Below are 17,157 nucleotides of genomic sequence, written 5' to 3'. Positions count from 1 at the left end.
GGTGAATTGTGGGACTTGTAGTCCCCGATCCCAAGAGGCAACCCAGAGCATCTGAACCCTTTGGTGGTGCAGTGGACCACTTTCCTGCATCAAGAAACATATTTGGAAGTAAGTGCAAAGAACTCTTGACTTTGGCCCAGTCCTACATGAGCTTTTTTTAACCCTTCAAGTTCTGTTTGTTTTTAAGAGTTAGTTTTACTTGTATTCTTTCAAAATGTATATCTCTGGTTCCCTACATTGGATTGTTGCCGTTTTGGTGTCTATATGTTCATACAAAAATAATCTATCTTTATAAATTGTGTTATATTTTTATTGTGTGTTCTGTCTCACTTATTTATTGCATTGTTGTTTTTAAATGCTTTACCCACCTGTCTCCTAAATTAAGCCTGCTTATTGCCAGCCACCAAGGGTTGAGCATGGGATTAATTTATTGAGACCCTAACTGAACCTTTAATTGTGTTTGTGGCCTTTTTATTAGTGGTACATCACTACTTAACACAACTAATTAACCACTTTCTGACATGCGCTTATCGCTCTTGGGATGCCCTGCTATTGCCAATATGTTAGACCTCCCTTGTCTGTTGTATTTTTTGCGGCATTCCTAGTAATGATGATAAATCCTTCTTCATCAGAAAGGACTATTAGATATCTTGTGGCACGTATTCAACTAGAACTATTTGACAAAAGGCATATTTGCCTGACAATTGCCATCTTAGTAGAAGTTCTTATGTTTTATGCTTTCGCCTGCACTTCTGTAGGTGTATATGATACACGCCACAGCACCTTTACTTGTATTTTACACATCAAAATGTACTACGCTCCTGCAGTTTAGTAACAATTTCGATATGAGCTAACATTAATCAGTTCAGTTGTGCTTATGATGTTCGTCCTTGCCTCGAGCAAACAAAGGCTGATTTGACATAAGGAAAACTAAATCCTGTAATTTAAATATAAAAGGGAGCGAACTCTGTCAGCAGGATGTGTCCACTGGCCCCACTTGAGTCAACCTTTCCTAGATATAGAGATAGAGAGAGGGAACTCCCCTGGCCTCTCTCCAGTCCATGAAATGTTCTAACATTCATGAGTGTCCTTTCAGAGCCTTACAGGCTTGGCCTTTGAGTCAATTTAAGTAAAATAGTCTTCTAAAATGTCCCATCTGATCACATACTTCCTAACTTTCTCAAGGGGAATAGCCACGTTAACATCCGTAAAAAGTTACGCCCTCTTGCACATCTGGGTCAGGAAGTCTATTTGAGCCCACCACGTTCATTGTTTACCGGTCGCCACTGGGACAGACAGAATGAAGGTTAAATGTGGGATATTTTTCTACTGCAGGACTCATAACCAACCAGCCAATGCTCTTGGTACTGAAAAAAAGCAGCACGCATAATGCGAGGGACTACCCTTAATTCTAACTGGAATTACGTGTATTTGGCGTTGGAATAATGTGTAAAATTGATTTTGGCCAAATAGTGCGATAACCTAAAAGCTGCCTGTTTAGTCATTAGGAAGCAATTAGCCTAATCAGCGAGCGTTCCTCGTCATCTTTTTAGGCCTATCGCGCCATCTTACCGAAATGCTAAGTGTATAATAATCAGGTATTTTCTGAGTTGCTTTCAGTCTTCATAACTGTGGCCTGGAGCACCTCTTGTTTCCCGCATAATGACAGGATGTTCTTCTGTGCCATATTTACCTTAGATTTAAAATAGGGACACCTGCGAACCATCCCTCCGCCTCAAAGAATCTGAACCGGGCACTAAAATGTAATTTCTTTGTGTGGCCCTGCAGCTGCGAATGGTGTTTGAATTTGCCACTCCAAATTGCTTTCCAATTAGCGTGAATGATTCAAGATGTATTCAAATGGGGCTCAGGAAATGGAACCGCTTGTCAAAATAACCTTTTAAAGCGCTCTTCACCCTGAGAGCCTCTTACAGTCAGTTGCTGAAACAGAAGCGATGCCTGATCCTAACACATCTCGTATGCAGAGATAAACACACAAGGCGATGCCTACTTAGATGTCGGCTGGTTTGACATATCACTTGCTTCACTGTTGAAAAGTAGGCTGAATAAATCAGAATAAATGTACTCACAGATCAGTGATACCAGCAGGCGCAGGCTATCCAGCACAGCAGAAGGAAGCGGAAGGCAATGGGAACATTCGAAATGGCAACACAAATTTAAAAAAGTAATATTTTACGAATGCATGGGAAGTATGTTCACTCATGCTTATTTTAATATTTTAGCAAATGCACAAAAATAATCATTATGTTGTAAAACTGACCAGAGCTGGAAACTTTTGTCCAAGGTGTAGAACAAATGAATCCACCGGCTTATATAATTAAACCATAAAAATGACTCCCAATCTTTAAAAGTCAATGGCAAGTGTCACATAACTACCACAGCCGGATCATTGCCACAGAAACTTGCCTGTTTGAAATCACGGGAAGATTAGGTCGGTGACTGCCACACTTTAAAGAAGCATTGACATAGATGATAGGACTGGCTTGCATTTTGAATTAAATACCAGACGCATTGGCTTTGCTAGTGCTTGGAAGAAGTGGCACCAGAGCTGGATGAGAAGGAGCTGAAAGGTAACAATGGCCTGGTACAAGGGCTGTAAGGCGCAGCCTGGAGTGCTGAACAGCAGCAGCAGCCCAGACATGACACTAAAACATCAGTCGCAACCCAAGTGTCGGTGGAGCATCAGACTCTCCCCATCCCTGAACATCTTCAAGAAGACACTCAAGACCTGGCTCTTCGACTGAATGGTGCAGCTAACCCTCCCCACCAGCGCCGTGAGGCCCTCACGGGTGAGTAGTGCACTCACAATTCCCCTGATTGATTGATTGATTGATTGATTGATTGATTGATTGTGGGAATTGGATGGCCAGTCATTATGCCATACATCTTTTGTTGCTTATCTCCCGAGAACTCGAAAAACATACTTCAGGCCCTGCTGGTCGATCAGATATGGACATGCCAGTGGTGGTGCCACGATTAGGATCCGACTCACACTTGAGCAATGAAAACTGCAAGGTTAAGTGGTAGCTACATTGAAAAGACAAACATTGGCAAAGCCTTCTGGCTATTCTTGTTTTGTTATGTCACAGTTTTTGCAAAACTATCTTGTTTGGCCCTCATCAATCTAAAAAAGGCTAATTTGCTACAGGTAAAAAAATGTTTTTGATCTAAACTCCCCCCATCTCCCCCCACAAACACACATTACTATAGATCTCCCTGTCACTGAAGTGTCCTACTTTCTGTGTGTAGATGTGTTCCTTGTGAAAGGGTTGCATGCTGTAACTCGTAGTGAGCACAGCCAATGGCTGAAGGAAGCTGATTAATTGCCCCTTAATACATGCCTGAGTGGGTGGGATGTGAATGACACCAATCACAGACAGATGGATGAAGTCTGGCTGAAACCCCTATATGTAACTAACATTGTAGCAAAAACAAAAGGACTTGGCTAACACAGATCTAAAATGTCAGTCTGGTATTGGCTGCAAATATCTTGCATTTGAGAAAGAAGGAAAGAAAGAAAGAAAGAAAGAAAGAAAGAAAGAAAGAAAGAAAGAAAGAAAGAAAGAAAGAAAGAAAGAAAGAAAGAAAGAAAGAACTAAAGACGAAAGATCGATGACTTGACGCAGAACAGTTACAAATGGACACAATCTAGTATGCTGTGAAATAGCAGCAGTCAGAAAAGCAAAACACTCCAAAAGGAATATACAACGGCATTGGCAGGAGATAAGAACTGATAAATGAGGAATTTGCCACAAAAGCTTCCCGCTATCACGTCAGGATCTAAACAAAAAGGCAACACTAATATAATTATAAAGGGAAAACAAAAACACTGGTAATACTAGCTCGTGTGTGGATGTGCACCTTGTAGGGGAACAAGAAGTAGCTACTCAAAATGACGTTAACCAGTGGCACAAGTAGGCTGAGCCACAAGGGAACAAAACCAGGAAATTTTGCTCATCCTAGACTGCACCATGAGATCCCTAACGGCCACTCTGCAGGGGGCAAGCTCCTCAGTTGACCATAGGTGGTGCCCGAACAATTAAAATGACAAATTAAAAAGTGATCTTATAAAACGAAGTTCAATCACTGAAAGGCAATCAGTGTTTCCACTCCCCCATATTTTGGCACCATACACAGCTGCACCTAGGACTTTCATGTTATATGTTTCTGGTGCTGGAGCTACTTTCCTAGATACTATGCCTCCGTGAATCTGAGACATGTCAGCTGTATGCTAGATTAAAGACAGATGAGCTTTCTCTACATGGGGAGTCCAACACAAGTTCGGAGTTAGACGAATCCCCAAATAATCAAACGTAGAGACTAATTCGATGGTACCGTCCCCCACATACAGACATCTATTGGGTGTCTTCACATTTCCCCTTGGCAAATATCATGTACTTTGTTTTTAGAATCGTTTCGCTTGATACCACTCTCAGCACGATATTGATTAAAACCATTTAAAAGCTGTTGGAGCCTGTTAGACCCGGTTCTAACAGAGCCCTTCGGGAGACTTTGAAATTAGTAATGTATCATCAGCAAAGAAGAGGGCCAGAACCCTTCTCTCTCTGATTTTTGAGGCATAACACCCATCTCGGTCCAGAAACCCTAGTACCCCCTTAATTAAAAAGTATAAAAACGGTGGGTGCTAAGATACCACCCTGTCTAACTCCACTATTTATCCTGAAGGGCTCAGTTATTTGACCTTCCCCTCCTCACCTCACTTGGGCTTCATCTGCGAGTAGAGCCGGATCAAGATGTCCAATAGATATGGTTGGAGCCCCATCTCTGCCACCAGATTACAAAATTTGCATCGGGCACCAAATCAAACACCATACAGAAATCCACAAAAGCTGCATAGAGCTTTCCCCCTTTAATAAAAACGTATTTCCTAAAAATGCAAAGAAGGCGGAAGACCTGATCCAGAGTGCTTATATTGGCATGAACACCAGTCTGGAAATCAGACAAGATGTTTCCTTACGGAGTCCAAACCTGGATATGAGCTAGAATCTGTTTGCTAAAAACATTCTGCACTGAATTCATAAGACTAATGTGCCAATAACTAAACAGGTTGATCCAGTTCCCTTTTTTAAAGATCAGAATGATCTCTGTTAGCTTTCAAGAGTGGGGAATTTTCATACACGAGAAAATGGCATTGGATAACATATTAATATAGGAACCCCAAACCACTACATCCTCTCTATATAGATCATTGGGAAGTCGATCAGGACCAGATGCTCTAGCTGGAATACAAGAGCTAACGGCTGCCAGGGTTTCCTGTAGTGAAAATGCAGATACTTCCCTGATGTCAAAAGTGGCAATGTATAATCCCCTCATTCTTTTTAGCATCAAGCGCATACAGACCCCCAAAGTGAGATTCTTTAGGAGGACCGTAAACTCTAGCGCAAGCCTAGATCCATTCAGCTCAATTGTAAGCCCGATATACAAACAAGGTGGACGTGACAATCCAAATAACTATCGGTTAATTGCCCTAATAGATATAGAGGCCAAATATTATGCAGGGATCCTACTGGAAGAACTTACAAGATGGACAGCCGAAACTAACATCATTCCCATAACACAGACCGGTTTCCAAAAAGGCCAAGGAACAACAACGAACATCCTGGCCCTGTCCATACTTATGGATGCTGCAAGAGAGAAAAAACATGCACTATACCTCTGTTTTATAGATTACGCAGAGGCATTTGATCATGTGGACCGAGATATGCTTTGGTATAAACTGGCAAAATGGGGGATATCTTCTTTACTGCTGAACCAACTCAGACACCTATATACAGACACATGGATTAGGATAAAACTGGGAGAAGGTTCGCGATTATCGAGAAAAATTCCAACTAGCAAGGGCCTCAAGCAAGGCTGCGTCCTTTCACCAATATTATTTAACCTTTTCATGGTTGATCTGCCAGAAGAACTGGATAAATGTTCATCTCACAGTCCATCATTAGGAGGAAAAACCTTGACAAACCTGCTTTATGCCGATGACTTAGTTTTAATTAGCCGCACCCCTATTGGCTTACAACGCCTTTTGGATACAACTAATAGATTTTCAAAAAGAAATATCTTAAATATAAATAATTCAAAAACCAAAATTATGGTAGTGAATTACCATAAAAAAGCCTCGCCAAAATGGTACTTGGATGGGCATAGAATACAACAAGCCACCACTTACAAATATCTGGGGATCCTCCTGGATCACAACAACTCGTGTAAACCACAGCTGGAGTCCCTAAAGAAAAAAGGTATGACATCCTGCCTGGCACTGAAACACTGAAGAATCAATTACCAGATCTCTCCCTGGAACCTTTCTTAAAAATTTTGAGAGCCAAATTTCAGCCTACAATCTCATATGGGAGTGAACAAATGAGAGGGAGAGACGCTTTACCGTTAAACAATATCATAACAAAAGCATATCGTGTGATATTCCAGCTTCCAAGATATGTCTCTCCAGCCCAACTTCGACTGGAATTTGGTGTACAAAACCAAACAGTGGAGCGAATGGGATCCTACGTAAAAACATGGCACAAAATCAGACTAGCTGAAAAAGGCACTTTAAATGACCTTTTATGGATAGAACTAACTCGGAATAATAAATCCCCATTTAATAAATACCTTATAGATGCAATTAAGAAACTGGGCTTAAAGAACTTATGGAACACTTCAGTATCCCACAATGTTTTTAAAAAACTGGTGACAAAAACAACAAAGAGTATCTCCCTCGCACTGGATAAGGAAACATTGTCAAAACGTACTCATGGATGGACAGTTATAAGCAATTATAAGAATAGCAACCCTCAATCCTACTTAAATTTAGGAATAAGGATACATATAAAACAAAAATTCCTGAAGTTAAGATTGGGGGTTGGACCTATAAAAGCATTATTACCGCCATGGAAACGAACCGGACATAACAGTGAATGTAGATTATGTGGACTAGGTGAAGAGAACATTACCCACGTCATCTGTATATGTGAAAAACTGAAGGACATAAGGGTATCCTTATTAAAACCGTTTTTTATTCAGCATGGTGTGAGGACCTGCAGACAAGCAATACTTCTATGTTTTAATCCAACTGTAACTCAATTAAACTGCTGCCTTACAAAATTTTTGGATATTACAGAGAAAAGATTAAATATCCAATTAGATTTGCTATCAGTTTAATGAAACAGTGATTAGTCTTCGGATGATTTGCAAATTTCTCTTACTTGCACGTTTTAAGAATTAACTTTTCCTTTTTATAATTGTATAACACTCTCTGATCTTAAGAAAAGTATTTCTTTTAATTTAAATGTACAGAAGTTTTATTACTAAGAAATTGCGCTTCTTTTTTGTATGATTACCATATGCAATGATTTTAATTAATTATGCATAATAAATTACTTACTGTATCTCCATTCAGACAATGGGCCGCTCTTTGCCAAAGGACTTATTGTCTATAATGACCAAATCACTGGAAAGATGACCATGGCAAGTATTCCCATTGTTGTTTTGGTTGGTACAGTTTCTGTCTATCTGGCTCTTCAGTTCACCATATCCGGGCAGGATTTAGATTTTACTCTCAGTAAGAGCTCAACCTTGGCCTTCCATTAATCCTTATTACACTGCTCATCCGCCGATGTTTGCTTCTTCCCTCCTAGTTTGTCATAGCATTTCCTCCCTTTTTTCGATTGGTCCAATAATTCCTTGATCTGTGTAAAAAGTGCCTTGTGGTGGTTACTCATTTTCTCAATTTGCTTCACCCTGGGGAGTTTAAATAGCTCTGCCATAGCCTCACGCACTGTTGCCTTAACAACTTCTAAGGCCCAAGGATTTTGCTCCACCCAGTTGCACTTAATCGTTTTACGGTTGTTAGTATGGGATTTCTCACCCAAGTCACTCTGACCCCTACTAATAATGGGATCACTATATCCTGAATTAAATAAGGACAGGCTCAAGGCACTGTGGTCACTATCTGTTCTTTCAATCATTTTCATATCCGATACAATTTGCCACAGTCTAAGGTCAACTAGGCAGTAGTTAATTCTGCTTGAGTGGCCAGGTCTGTTAAAGGTCATTCCACCATTTGCGTCAGATTTAGTCCTGCCGTGTGCAGCCCTCAAGTCATGCTGTAACATAGGGGGCAACACTTGACTCCCTCTTTTGGTACATCTAACCTTTGGAAGATGTAGCTGAGGGATATTCCAGAAGCTATCTGACTCCTCAGTCAAATCTGATGGGGAGGCAGCGAGTGGCTCAAAAGCACAATTTAAGTCCCCAGCAGCCATCAAGGGAGTATTTCCTATATTATTCGTGAGGGTGAATTCTAAGATATCTATGGCATTAGTTTACCCTCTTTCCGAGCTCAGTCCATTGTATACATATAATAGTCTTATCTTTAGCCCTGAGGAAAGAGCAAGATAAATTGCCAAGATTTCCACAGGGTTGACAGATACTATTTTAACTTTGCAACAAAGTGCAATTTTCATCCAAATCACTCGACCACCCGAAGGCCTCCCTCTCTATTTCCTTGTTGTGTTGATCCCATAAGCCGAATATCCACACCTATGTGAGGTGGTCATGCTCCAGATTTCTTGAAAATGGATCACATCATGTAGATCCACAAAGTTTCCCCAACCTGGATCTATGAGCATTTTTGTGATCCCGGCAACATTCCATACTATGACCATGAGGTGCTCATGATGTGCAACAGGGTATTTCGTTCGGGCATATGCTTGACGGCAGCACCCCTATCTTTCTCCTGCATGACCCAACACCCTGCAAAGGCCTGCCATCTCATGTTCCCCCAACTATTATCATGGGCACCTTCCATATCATAGTTTTTCGGGACCCAATCTATCTGTTGTTCAGCAGGGGACTGTATCATAGGTGCTAGGCTTAGGATCGGTTCTGACTCATAATATTTTCTTCACCCTGTTGCAATAACAATCCCCCACCCTGGAGTCATCCTGACCACCCACAGTACCCCTATTCACAATGTCTCCTGCCTTCTGTACCTGACCTTCTAGCCTGGAGCATTCATCAGGAATCAGTCTGTATTTAATAGTGATAGCCGTATTGGCACAAGGGTTAGTGCAGGAGTCAATGGCAATTAACCCATATACTATATCTTTGTGTGAAAAGCTAACTTTGACCACATCATGTGCCACCTCATCTATATGATAGTACCTATGTTTGCATAAACAACAACTGCATTTTTGTGGCATGTCTAGGTGCTAGGGCCTGGTCAGAACAATAAAAAGGGACACTGTTGTTTGACCTTGTCTATGGTGGGCAGACTAAATCCCAGGAAAACAATAGAAGGCGAAAACATATGGAGGTTCTGTGTGAGTACATGGTGGCACAAGAGCAAAATGTGTTTATATATTAACAAGGAAGGAAAAGGTGACCCGCAACTTGCGCAGTTCGGCTAACATAAGGAGAAGTACAATGGGTCATGAAGGAAACACACAACACTGCTCTGTGCCAAGCTACCAGAGGGTGAGCACAGGTTATCTTTTAGTTTGTATCCAACTTACCCTAACTAGAGTGGCGGCTTCTGCTTGCACATGGTGACATCCACCAACCCCAGTTCTGACAGCTGCCGAGACAGCATTCAAAATGATCACCTGTTGGGCAGTGTTACGCAATAATGCCACCGAAAAAGACTTCTCAGTCCTAGATGTTCTCTTCTCCTACTGGCTGCCTTCTGTTTACCGCTGGAGTGAAATTCACATCACATTATAGGAATTTGCTCAATGCTCATGTCTTTAGCTCGAAAATCACCAGTTGCCCCACACTCCTCCTTCAATATCTCCAATTCGCAGTCACTGTATATTTGTTACTCTTTCTTACTTCCTCTTTTCGTTCTGCACCCTAGCTTGCCATTTCTACTTTTGTCACAAGTTGGACCAGGCCCCGCTCCTCTCCTGAAATGTGAAAGGTGTGACCGCCTTGTCATGCCATCAGCGGCTGCCAGTGCAACGCTGACAATTTGTAACACCCGATTTGCAAATTATATTTGACACAATTGAAAAGCTTTAAAAACATGTAAATTGCGGATGCAAATCCAAGCCAATCGCTCTGTGGCACTGATGCGTCTCATACATTTACAATTGAAAAAGCTTAATTAGAATTTAGTCATTTTCTCAGTTTCCGAAGAGCAATTTCACAGGTTACTACAGCGGCCCAATAGGTTCTAGTCGCAAAAACCCGCAGCTGCACTGCCGCTCCACTCACTTCTTTCAAAAGATTTCAGAATAAGGGAATCAAAACTGGTTCTGCCGAAATGCTTTCTAAACAAGATGACTGTAGGTAATTCAGCCAGTCCCAGAGAGTCTGTAACAGTTTTGCCATCCTGCAGCACACTTCAGTTGGCAGCAGTTCTTCATCCCTCCCCTCCTGCAGCACACTTCAGTTGGCAGCAGTTCTTCGTCCCTCCCCTCCTGCAGCACACTTCAGTTGGCAGCAGTTCTTCTTCCCTCCCCTCCTGCAGCACACTTCAGTTGGCAGCAGTTCTTCATCCCTCCCCTCCTGCAGCACACTTCAGTTGGCAGCAGTTCTTCGTCCCTCCCCTCCTGCAGCACACTTCAGTTGGCAGCAGTTCTTCTTCCCTCCCCTCCTGCAGCACACTTCCGTTGGCAGCAGTTCTTCGTCCCTTCCCTCCTGCAGCACATTTCAGTTGGCAGCAGTTCTTCGTCCCTCCCCTCCTGCAGCACACTTCAGTTGGCAGCAGTTCTTTGTCCCTCCCCTCCTTCAGCACACTTCAGTTGGCAGCAGTTCTTCGTCCCTTCGCTCCTGCAGCACACTTCAGTTGGCAGCAGTTCTTCATCCCTCCCCTCCTGCAGCACACTTCAGTTGGCAGCAGTTCTTCGTCCCTCCCCTCCTGCAGCACACTTCAGTTGGCAGCAGTTCTTCGTCCCTCCCCTCCTGCAGCACACTTCAGTTGGCAGCAGTTCTTCGTCCCTTCCCTCCTGCAGCACACTTCAGTTGGCAGCAGTTCTTCGTCCCCCCCTCCTGCAGCACACTTCAGTTGGCAGCAGTTCTTCGTCCCTCCCCTCCTGCAGCACGCTTCAGTTGGCAGCAGTTCTTCCTCCCTCCCCTCCTGCAGCACACTTCAGTTGGCAGCAGTTCTTCGTCCTTCCCCTCCTGCAGCACACTTCAGTTGGCAGCAGTTCTTCGTCCCTCCCCTCCTGCGGCACACTTCAGTTGGCAGCAGTTCTTCGTCCCTCCCCTCCTGCAGCACACTTCAGTTGGCAGCAGTTCTTCGTCCCTCCCCTCCTGCAGCACACTTCAGTTGGCAGCAGTTCTTCGTCCCTTCCCTCCTGCAGCACACTTCAGTTGGCAGCAGTTCTTCGTCCCTTCCCTCCTGCAGCACACTTCAGTTGGCAGCAGTTCTTCGTCCCTCCCCTCCTGCGGCACACTTCAGTTGGCAGCAGTTCTTCGTCCCTCCCCTCCTGCAGCACACTTCAGTTGGCAGCAGTTCTTTGTCCCTCCCCTCCTGCAGCACTCTTCAGTTGGCAGCAGTTCTTCGTCCCTTCCCTCCTGCAGCACACTTCAGTTGGCAGCAGTTCTTCGTCCCCCCCCCTCCTGCAGCACACTTCAATTGGCAGCAGTTCTTCGTCCATTCCCTCCTGCAGCACACTTCAGTTGGCAGCAGTTCTTCGTCCCTCCCCTCCTGCGGCACACTTCAGTTGGCAGCAGTTCTTCGTCCCTCCCCTCCTGCAGCACACTTCAGTTGGCAGCAGTTCTTTGTCCCTCCCCTCCTGCAGCACTCTTCAGTTGGCAGCAGTTCTTCGTCCCTTCCCTCCTGCAGCACACTTCAGTTGGCAGCAGTTCTTCGTTCCCCCCCCCTCCTGCAGCACACTTCAATTGGCAGCAGTTCTTCGTCCCTTCCCTCCTGCAGCACACTTCAGTTGGCAGCAGTTCTTCGTCCCTTCCCTCCTGCAGCACACTTCAGTTGGCAGCAGTTCTTCGTCCCTCCCCTCCTGCGGCACACTTCAGTTGGCAGCAGTTCTTCGTCCCTCCCCTCCTGCAGCTCACTTCAGTTGGCAGCAGTTCTTCGTCCCTCCCCTCCTGCAGCACTCTTCAGTTGGCAGCAGTTCTTCGTCCCTTCCCTCCTGCAGCACACTTCAGTTGGCAGCAGTTCTTCGTCCCCCCCTCCTGCAGCACACTTCAGCTGGCAGCAGTTCTTCGTCCCTCCCCTCCTGCAGCACACTTCAGTTGGCAGCAGTTCTTCGTTCCTCCCCTCCTGCAGCACACTTCAGTTGGCAGCAGTTGTTCGTCCATCCCCTCCTGCAGCACACTTCAGTTGGCAGCAGTTCTTCGTTCCTCCCCTCCTGCAGCACACTTCAGTTAGCAGCAGTTCTTCGTCCCTTCCCTCAGACAAACCTTAGAAGTTAGATTTCCTCCCATGCACTGGTACTGAAGTACAGCATATGAGTTATGTTTCACGGGTGATTTGTTGCTGTTATTTTTCTTCAGTAAAGGTTTATTTAAAGTTGTCAATGCAGACATATTCTCAAAATATAAATGCACATTCTTCCTCTGCGCATTAATGCTAATGTTGAGTATATGCACCTAATTCCTGTATGGATAATGTGAAGTGTTTCATTCATCTGCCTTATGACCTCTGGGAATTCCCTTGAGATTTAGTGCTGCTTAAAATATGAGTTTCACTAACCGCTATACTACTATTGTGGTTCAGATTGTTAGCAGCTATTTGCAGGCATGCTCACATGTATATTGCAATCGGCAAATAGTCTTACAGGATGATGTAATATTATAGTCAGTAAACAGGTATTTACAATGTAAACAAGCACTATATGCAATTGTCTGTATGGAGAGCTGTAGGCAGATTACAAAGCATTACCCTTAAGCAGATCAAGCGTTCAACCTCACTTCAATGTAATACAGTGTGTGGCAATGAATATTCATGGACAGTGCGAGTAAATTAGACAGACATTATTCACAGGTTATTTCAAGGATACCATCTGCAGGAAAACATATCATTTGTTTCTAAAAAAACCTCAGCAGTCTTCATTTATGCTGGCTCTACTCTGATGATATATGTCTTCAGATCTGTTTACACTAGGGCTACTTTTATGACCACTAACCTGGTGTCATGATTCAAGAAGTGTAAATGTTGTGCAACAATTAGTGACAAGTATAACCATGGTTAGGCAGTCCCATTCTTTTCTAAAGGGTGGCCGTCAGACTTGGGTATGGCACCTGCGCCAACATCCAAAGTGAATAGAAACTTGGGGTTTATGTTGGACAGTGAACCAAAATTTAAAGACCAAATCAACCTAATTATTTCCTCTTCCTTCTATTGCCTCAGAATTCTAAAGAAAATGGAGACATTTCTGCCCGCTGACTTACTGAAATCGGTGGTGATATCTTTAGCTCTTTTGCGACTTGACTCCTACAATAGTCTCTACACCAGTCTCTCCAAAGGCTCACTTAAAAAACTCCAGACCATTTAAAATGCAGCAGCACGGTTTGTTCTTAGAATCCCCAAGCATCAGCCAGCTAGGGCCTCTGTCAGGCAATTGCGCTGGATTCCAGTCTGCCATCCTATTTCTTTTAATGCTCTCTGTCTAGCGTACAAGACAATCAAGGAAAAGCACCTGCCGGCGCGCTGCTCCCCAGCAGAAATCTTCAGTCTAGCTCCGCTAACGTGCTGGGGGTTGCTCCCTTCAAACGCGTCACTTGGGGAGGTAGAAGCTTCTTTAGAACCACAGCGCTACTCTGGAACCGCATGCCTCTGGGACTGAAATTAGCACCCACGCTCCTGGCGTTTAGAAAGTCTCAAAACGTGGTTATTTAACTAATGATCCTTTAAGTCTTGGCCCTCGTCTGCTCTCATCTGATCTTTACAGCACCAAGGGGCATATGTATGAAATCAAAATTTAGTCGCAAACGCTGCGAATCGCAAAAAAACGCGCTTGCGGCTAAATTTTCGCAATTTCATATGTATGACACACATTCCTAGTGAAAATTTAGAAATCGCTAAATTAGCGATTTCTTAGGCTGCAAAACTCAAAAATAGCGAATATTTGTGCGATTTCTTAAATTGCGATATTCTTAATTAGCGAAATTCGCAATAAGGATATCGCAAAATAAGAAATCGCTATCAAATGTCTGAAAAAGTCGCTAATTGCGATTTCACGAAATTTGCAAAATAAGAAATCGCAATTAACACCAATTGCATGCAGGTGGTAAACTGGTGCAAGGTCCTTAAACCACCCACAATGCAACAGACCCAACCACAATGGCAGCAATGTTCGTGATAGCCAGGAGGCTGCGTATTCGGGCTCTTGCACAGAGGAGAATGACACAGGAACGTATATTCAGGCTGCGCATCACTCTGTTCCAGCACACTGAAGAGGACATCTATGACAAGTACGGGCTGCACCCACTGACCATAATGGACCTGATTGAGGAGCTGAAACCCTACTTGGAATACCCTACACGCAGGACACAAACAATTCCCACACATGTGCAGGTCCTGTGCTCCCTGCACCTCCTGCCGTCAGGGAGTTTTCAACGGGTAATAGCGGAGATTGGTGGGGTGTCACAGAGTGCACTTTCGCGCTTCTTACATGCCTTTCTAGATGCAATGCTACAGAGGCTCCCATATCACATATACTTCTGAAACACCCAACGGGCATTACAGCAAACAAAACTGGACTTCTACCAGATTGCACGTTTCCCCCACGTCATTGGCTGCATCGATGGGACCCATGTGGCCATCACACCCCCATCAGCAACTGAATATGTCTACAGAAACCGGAAATGCTACCATTCCCTCAATATACAGATTGTCTGCAACGCAAAGTATATCATTCACTGACATTGTACCCAAATACCCCGGCAGTACACATCACTCTTTCATCTTTAGACGCAGTGCGGGACTTCATCCTGATCCCATATCTGGATCCAGCAAATGCAAGTGAGAGGAGCTACAACAGGGCACACAGATCTACACGCTGCGTCATTGAGCGTACGTTTGGAATCCTGAAGAGCCGCTTCCGGTGCCTTCATAAAAGTGGAGGCGCACTGCAATACAGCCCTGAGACCTGCTGTAAAATCGTGGCAAGCTGTGCAATGCTACATAACATGGCAATGAGGAAAGGCACCACAATTGATGTGACCGATACAGACACATCTGATGACGATCGCCCTGCTCCCCCTGGCAGACCTGCATCAGGAGTCGGGGAATTATCGCCGTCCTTCACATTTAACATGGGCTTCAATTGGAATTCCATAGAGCATAGTATCAAGCCCATTATCGCTGTTTTAGGGGCAGTTTTCTGCCGCTAAATCGGCGATAATTTTATCGCCTGGCTTGATAAGGCCCTGTAACAAAATCGGCCGAAAACCGACCCTGGCAAAGAGCTCGCCTCCTCTTCCCCCCTTCACCGGAGGGCGGGGGGGGGGCGAGCTCTTTGCCGGGGCCGGTTTTGGTTCCCAGTCCGGCCCTGGGTCAGACTGATTTGCATATGGCCATGTCTGAACTGGGGTGGCAGAGTGGGCTAAAGAACAGTGATGGATCAAACCCAGATCTGTTGACTGGGTGTGAGTGTTTGATTGGTTCTGATGCTCAGTCCATCACCACCCCCTTTTGTACCACCCTTGAACATAGGGCGCACCTTCAAATACAATGGTGTTGCGGTGGAACGCCCACCACAACAACCACTGCACGCCCCTTTCATGCTAAACATAGCCTGAACGGGTGCCTTACGTACAAGCAGTGTCGCTGCCTTGTAGATAAGACAAGGCCCCAATTGTCACTGGAACGAAACAAAAACTGACGTTCCTGTGGAGATAGGGGCTTGTACATATGCCCTAATGTGTCTTAAACGCTGCTCTATGATTTGCCTTTCATGCAATGCGACGGCACACAGTAAATCTTCGTGCGGTTGCCCTACAAATAGTATTTTGTGCTTTAAGAAGCAATATTTTTACAAGAAATAACGCATATTTTCACACATTTCACTGTGTACATTGTTAGCCGAAATAGCAACAGTGTCTTAAATCTTTATCTTATTTGAGAATTCACATTGTGAAACTTGTTTCTTGCTGGTCTGGCTAGCTTCTTACTTTATGCGTCTCTCATTCTGCTGAACTCGCTGGAATGATAAACCTCAAACCCATGGGTGGCCCATTTGTGCTGTGTTTATCAATCATGTCATAAATACAAAAATCGAACTTCCTGTTAAAAAATATACGCAACCACAATATGAATGCAGTAATAATCGTGTCCCTCTCTGTCACCGGAGGACGGCTCCGCTCAATAAATGTATTCCGTGCACAGCTTCCCTGTGACATTTCATGAAAATTATAGGGGGTCAGAGAGAACGAGCATGCTATTAAGCCGTAAGAGATTTAATGCATGCGATTTCTGCTTCATTTCTGTTTAAGTAATGAATTAGTAGGGGTGGGAACGTGAGTAATATGTGAACATGAAGATATAGAGAGAGTTATTTCTAAAGTACAGTTGTATGTCACGGGTTTCCAGGGAAAGGGCGTCATGCTCTCTGGTTCAATCAGAGCACTTCATGTAATGGCTTAAAATGTTTCATTACATATTCAAACGTTTTATTTTGCAGAATAGAGGTTTTTACAGATCATTGAAAATATGAAATGTTTTTGTTGAAAATGTTAACGCACCAATGAATGTCAGATGAAAGAAAAAAGATGTCTACCTTAGCAAGACAATAAGCAAAGAGTTTGTGGTTGTAGACATTGGGAAGGGGTGTAGGTCATTTAGCTCCCGGTAGACGGTCCACAAAGCGCTATGTGGGCAGGAGTCATGGTCTCCATGATCCTGGTGGAGGGCAGCATGCACTATTGAAAGATTCCTATCTGTCCAATGGTTACCTCTGTGCTGTGAAATGAAGCGTCACTGTAGTGGTTCCCTACACTGAACAGCGGGTCTGGCTAGTGGGTGTCATGTTTAAAGTGACAAAATAAAAAACTATTTTGTTTAGAGAAAACAAACTCCCCAACTTATAGAGGTTTGTTTTCTTTAACATACAAATAAATGATTCTGGCTAGCAAGGAAAGTTCTCCCTGCCTATTGGGGTTATTCTGGATTTCCATATCCGCCTTGCACTGCGTGGCAGACACGGGCAGACAAAA

Source organism: Triturus cristatus, chromosome 3_1, assembly GCF_964204655.1.
Source record: "Triturus cristatus chromosome 3_1, aTriCri1.1, whole genome shotgun sequence".
NCBI classification, from domain to species: Eukaryota; Metazoa; Chordata; class Amphibia; order Caudata; family Salamandridae; genus Triturus; species Triturus cristatus.
Note: the sequence above shows the minus strand (reverse complement) of the source record.